Raw genomic sequence first — 6,759 nt, 5'->3', positions numbered from 1 at the left:
TTTGAGTCCTCTCCCTCTTTCTCTTGATGAGTCTGGCTAATGGTTTATCAATTTTGTTTATCTTCTCAAAGAACCAGCTTTTAGTTTTATTGATTTTTGCTATTGTTTTCTTTGTTTCTATTTCATTTATTTCTGCTCTGATCTTTATGATTTCTTTCCTTCTGCTAACTTTGGGTTTTGTTTGTTCTTCTTTCTCTAGTTCCTTTAGGTGTAAGGTTAGATTGTTTATTTGAGATTTTTCTTGTTTCTTGAGGTAGGCTTGTATAGCTATAAACTTCCCTCTTAGAACTGCTCTTGTTGCATCCCTTAGGTTTTGGGTCGTCGTGTTTTCATCGTCATTTGTCTCTAGGTATTTTCTGATTTCCTCTTTGATTTCTTCAGTGATCTCTTGGTTATTTAGTAACGTATTGTTTAGCCTCCATGTGTTTGTGTTTTTTACGTTTTTTTCCCAGTAACTCATTTCTAATCTCATAGCGTTGTGGTCAGAAAAGATGCTTGATATGAATTCAATTTTCTTGAATTTACTGAGGCTTGATTTGTGACCCAAGATGTGATCTATCCTGGAGAATGTTCCGTGCTCACTTGAGAAGAAAGTGTAATCTGCTGTTTTTGGATGGAATGTCCTATAAATATCAATTAAACCTATCTGTTCTCTTGTGTCATTTAAAGCTTGTGTTTCCTTGTTAATTTTCTGTTTGGACAATCTGTCTATTGGTGTGAGTGAGGTGTTAAAGTCCCCCACTATTATTGTGTTACTGTCGATTTCCTCTTTTATAGCTGTTAGCAGTTGCCTTATGTATTGAGGTGCTCCTATGTTGGGTGCATATATATTTATAATTGTTATATCTTCTTCTTGATCATTATGTAGTGTCCTTCCTTGTCTCTTGTAACATTATTATTGTAAAGTCTATTTTATCTGATATGAGTATTGCTACTCCAGCTTTCTTTTGATTTCCATTTGCATAGAATATCTTTTTCCATCCCCTCACTTTCAGCTTGAATATGTCCCTAGGTCTGAAGTGGGTCCCTTGTAGACAGCATATATATGGGTCTTGTTTTTGAATCCATTCAGCAAGCCTGTGTCTTTCAGTTGGAGCAATTAATCCATTCACGTTTAAGGTAAATATCGATATGTATTTTCCTATGACCATTTTCTTAATTGTTTTGGGTTTGTTTTTGTAGGTCCTTTTCTTCTCTTGTGTTTCCCACTTAGAGAAGTTCCTTTAGCATTTGTTGTAGAGCTGGTTTGGTGGTGCTGAATTCTCTTAGCTTTTGCTTGTCTGTAAAGCTTTTGATTTCTCTATCGAATCTGAATGAGATCCTTGCTGGGTAGAGTAATCTTGGTTGTAGGTTCTTTCCTTTCATCACTTTAAGTATATCATGCCACTCCCTTCTGGCTTGTAGAGTTTCTGCTGAGAAATCAGCTGTTAACCTTATGGGAGTTCCCTTGTATGTTATTTGTCATTTTTCCCTTGCTGCTTTCAATAATTTTTCTTTGTCTTTATTTTTTGCCAATTTGATTACTATGTGTCTTGGAGTGTTTCTCTTTGGGTTTATCCTGTATGGGACTCTCTGCACTTCCTGGACTTGGGTGGCTATTTCCTTTCCCATGTTAGGGACGTTTTCGACTATAATCTCTTCAAATATTTTCTTGGGTCCTTTCTCTCTTTCTTCTCCTTCTGGGACCCCTATAATGCGAATGTTGTTGCATTTAATGTTGTCCCAGAGGTCTCTTAGGCTGTCTTCATTTCTTTTCATTGTTTTTTCTTTATTCTGTTCTGCAGCAGTGAATTCCACCATTGTGTCTTCCAGGTCACTTATTCATTCTTCTGCCTCAGTTATTCTGCTTTTGATTCCTTCTAGTGTATTTTTCACTTCAGTTATTGTGTTGTTCATCTGTGTTTCTTTGTTCTTTAATTCTTCTAGATCTTTATTAAACATTTCTTGCATCTTCTCGATCTTTGCCTCCATTTTTTTCCCGAGGTCCTGGATCATCTTCACTATCATTATTCTGAATTCTCTTTCTGGAAGGTTTCCTATCTCCACTTCATTTAGTTGTTTTCCTGGGGTTTTACCTTGTTCCTTCATCTGGTACATAGCCGTCTGCCTTTTCATCTTTTCTATCTTTCTGTGAATGTGGTTTTTGTTCCACAGGTTGCAGGACTGTAGTTCTTCTTGCTTCTGCTGTCTGCCCTCTGTTGGATGAGGCTATCTAAGAGGCTTGTGCAAGTTTCCTGATGGGAGGGACTGGTGGTGGGTAGAGCTGGCTGTTGCTTTGATGGGCAGATCTCAGTAAAACTTTAATCCACTTGTCTGCTGATGGGTGGGGCTGGGTTCCCTCCCTGTTTGTTGTTTGGCCTGAGGCGACCCAACACTGGCGCCACCCGGCATCTTTGGTGGGACTATTGGAGGACTCTGGGAGGGCTCACGCCAAGGAGTACTTCCCAGAACTTCTGCTGCCAGTTTCCTTGTCCTCACGGTGAGACAGAGCCTCCCCCCACCTCTGCAGGAGACCCTCTAACACTAGCAGGTAGGTCTGGTTCAGTCTCCTATGGGGTCACAGCTCATTCCCCTGGGTCCCGATGCACACACTACTTTGTGTGTGCCCTCCAAGAGTGGAGTTTCTGTTTCCCCCAGTCCTGTTGAAGTCCTGCAATCAAATCCCACTAGCCTTCAAAGTCTGATTCTCTAGGAATTCCTCCTCCTGTTGCCGGACCCCCAAGATGGGAAGCCTGACGTGGGGCTCAGAACCTTCACTCCAGTGGGTGGACTTCTGTGGTATAAGTGTTCTCCAGTTTGTGAGTCACCCACCCAGCAGTTATGGGATTTGATTTTATTGTGATTGCGCCCCTCCTACCATCTCATTGTGGCTTCTCCTTTGTCTTTGGATGTGGGGTATCTTTTCTGGTGAGTTCCAGTGTCTTCCTGTCAATGATTGTTCAGCAGTTAGTTGTGAATCTGGTGTTCTTGCAAGAGGACGTGAGAGCAGTCCTTCTACTCTGCCATCTTGAACCAATCTCCTGGGTTGTGGCGGCATTCTTGACTCACAGCCTGTCCTTTCAATTCACCTCCTGCTCTGCTGCCAGAATCACCTTGCTGTTTACCCTTCTTCATCACCCAAACGTGCCCTAGGGTGCAGCGAGGAAGCCCATTTAATTTTTTTAAGTGAGTTAATTAGCGAGCAAAATAATCTTGAATGATTGCAGGTGGCAATACTACCCTATTACCCTACTAAAAGCTAAGGTGACACCAATTAAATTAAGGGTGACTGATAATTCTCCTTTATTACTACACCTGTATTCATATTTAGATACTTTTCATTAATGCTCTTGGGGTCAGTTAAAATATAAAGGGGAACTCAGCTCATTAATAAAATTTAGAAGTTGAGTTTCCAGTCTCTATATGCTAATTACTCTCTGCCACCACTAAGGCATTTTAAATCTGCATAGATGAACACACAAGCAATGAAAAGAGACTGGAAATGAACCTAGAAGAAGGAAAACAAAGTAACACAGAGAATAAACAAGATCAACAGTCCTGCCAATTCTTCTTTTGTCCCAGTGGTACTTTTAACTTATTAATGTTGGCTTATGCTGTTCTCGGCTGACCTGCTGTTATAACAGCCTCACTGTTTGGTAACCAAAGGGAAAAACATTCTTATAGCTGATAACCTGATTATGACTTTTGAAAACAAGGGACATAGCAGGTAATGATCTTTCTGCTTGGGACCTCTGCAATTTGTAATCACTCAAGCTTTCAGAACATAAAGATGTGACCTTGTGCTTCCTATATTGTGCAATGCTGATTGGTACAAGGAAAATGCCAATAGAATCCTCCTAATTGGCTCCCAACACAAGTGGAGTGATCACCAAGCAAATCATTAATCCAGACTCATTTCATTTACTCTAAATAAAGGAGCATTAACAAATCTCTTTTATTTGAATGTCCCTTTGTGTATGTGTGTCTGTTATTTAAAAGTATGACCAGTTCATCTGGGAGAATGGGATTGACATATATACACTAATATGTATAAAATGGATAATTAATAAGAACCTGCTGTATAAAAAAAAATAAAATTAAAGTTAAAAAAATATATATATATATTCCTCCTGTTCTTAAAACAATCCTCCTTTGTGATATGGTATCACAACATTAAAATAAAATCTTTTAAACCTTAAAAAATAAAAAATAAAAAGTATGACCAGGTGTGACCCTGAAGCCTTTTTGTTGGTAATGTAAACTCTTGTTACATTTCCAGCTTTTTCCTGACATTAGCATTCCAGTTGGATGGTGATCATTAAATCAATTTTAACATAATAATTGAGAGCATTCTTTGATTGCAGTTTTTAAAAAGGTGCACTACACATGAATATTTCCCTCACAATGCTGAAAACTAGTGAAAATACTACACTGAAAATTTTCTATTAAACAGGAAAACGAGAGTTTAACTATGACTTAATAACTTTTTCACGCTGTATGGAAGGTGATTTTCCATAGGAAAATTGATGGCATTTTATCTGTCCTGCATATTGTTGAAGGACCCTGTTCTCTCTTTAAGTAAACTTTCTTACGAAAAACTCACTTATTCCCTTGAAATCAGCACACATTAGGCAACCTTCAAATAATACCTCTTCTGGGGAACATTTCCTGATATCCTCCAGAATGAATTTTCTCCTCCTATGACACCTACCATTTTTTACTTTTTCTTTACAATTCACAGTTCTGAGGGGTATCATTCACTTAGACATGAACAGCAACCCCTGGAGTTGTGTAGACACAATGTGCACAAAATAGGTAGCAGTCCTGAGGAGATTTACCTCATTCACCTTCTCGGTAATATTAGCTGGGAGCCAAAGTGTATCATTTAAGGCGATAAAAATCAAATTTTAGAAATATAAGCATATTTAACAGTAAAATAGAAAATACTAAATAAACGTTGATAATGTTATTGATTAAATTCCAGTGGTAAGAGGAAGGGAGGAAGAAGCAGAAAGTGGAAGCACCTAATTTTAACACCGAGCAAATAGAGAAGCAACAAATACCATGTAAATTAATGGATGACTAAAAACATTATATAAAGCTATCATTTGAAAGGTAACCACTGAGTAATTATCCAAACCTACCTACCAGAAAAACTGTTCACAAACAAATAAATTAGACCACATGGTGAAAAACTTCTGAAAATTTACAAACACATAAAATCTGACATAAGGCAGATGAAAAGACAATCATGATTATGTCAATCAGTGTAAATATAATATATATCACATGTGATATATATAAACAAATGTTACACAAACACAAACAAATCATTAAAACATTGCTGAAAGACACAAAAAACAAGTTGATCAGACTTCCAGGAAAGCCGTGTGACAAACTTGGCATATACATCTCTCCTCAGTGAAACAACCATTTAACTGGTAAATATTATAAAACACAAACGTTTAAAATCTCTGGAAATTGACCTAAGGGCAAACCACAAATCAGTAAGCATTTATTCAAGAAAAACTCCTAAACGTCGATAAGAACAGTGGGAATCGGTGACATTTCAGCCAGAACCTGCTCCCATTCCTTCCACAACTTCATAATACAGAATGTCTACTCTATTTCTTGAGGCCAACAAGATGGGAGCTCCTTTAACACCACTCCCAGCCAAAAGGCTAAGATTTCACCCCAGGAGAGGCAGGTTGCCGGCATCTCTCACCTCAGTCACCGGCCCTCCAAGTGAAGATGATTAGTCAAATCATGAGGGAAAGATGGAATATTTCAGTAAACGGTGTTCGAACCAGATAGACATATAAAAAAGTGAAATTGGATCCAATTCTCATTTTACATACCAGAACAAACTCTAAATAAAACAAAAATATAAATATAAATATAAATAAAACCATTAAAGTAACATAAAATAATATGGAAGAATTCCTTTAAAACCGAAAGTGAATACAGCCTTTCTAACTATTTCTGAAAACCCAGAATCCTTAAAATACTAACAACTCACTACGTAAAGAAAAAAATTTCCATTTGGCCAAAAATAATAAGCAAAATTAAAGGGTATATGACAGCGTAGAGTGGAGCGCCTGCCAGAGACGCCTAACTTTGTGTTCTGAGGAGCGGCCAGCGGCAAGATGGAGCGGACCGGGGACCATTTACCCCTGAGACGGACCACAGAACAGCACGTACCAGAGGTAGAAGTCCAAGTCAAACGGAGAAGAAGAGCCTCACTGAGCAACCAGGAGTGTCACCTATACCCAAGGCGATCTCAGCAGTACCTGTGGTGGATTTCCAGCCGGAACTGAGACAGGCATTCTTAGCTGAGACTCCAAGAGGTGGTTAAAGCAGTATTGGAAAACCCAGGTAGCTGATTCCAAGAGAGAAAACAAAACAAAACAAAACAGGTTAGAGCTGATGCAGTCATGATCAAGAATAAAGAACTAATTAAAGAGTAGGGTGTTTGGAGGTCATTTAATTATTTGGGATATGTTCAAAGAATTTTTTTTCTTAAAGTCTTCATACAAATAAACACATAGCAGAAAGTTTAAAAAAGTAAAAGCAGAATCTTAATGCTTTTACCCTGACATTTTTGTCATGTATTACTTTCCAGACATTGTATAGTCCTTGCTTTTTAGGTAGTTTTATTCATATTTAACTTGTACTGATTTTCAACTTAACATATGAAAAATATTTCATTATAAATAGCTGCCGAATATCCTGCTAATATGTTTTATAATTCCTTTTTGTGAGAGACTTCATTTTTTCTGC

The 6,759-nt window shown here is 37.9% G+C and overlaps 1 pseudogene; it reads left to right on the top strand.

The window, feature by feature from the left end:
* Positions 1–6,125: 6,125 nt before the first annotated feature.
* On the top strand, positions 6,126–6,334 carry LOC103003373 (SNRPN upstream reading frame protein-like; annotated as a pseudogene).
* Positions 6,335–6,759: the final 425 nt, after the last annotated feature.

Source organism: Balaenoptera acutorostrata, chromosome 21 (genome assembly GCF_949987535.1).
Source record: "Balaenoptera acutorostrata chromosome 21, mBalAcu1.1, whole genome shotgun sequence".
Lineage (NCBI taxonomy): Eukaryota > Metazoa > Chordata > Mammalia > Artiodactyla > Balaenopteridae > Balaenoptera > Balaenoptera acutorostrata.
This window is presented reverse-complemented; position numbering and strand designations above follow the sequence as displayed.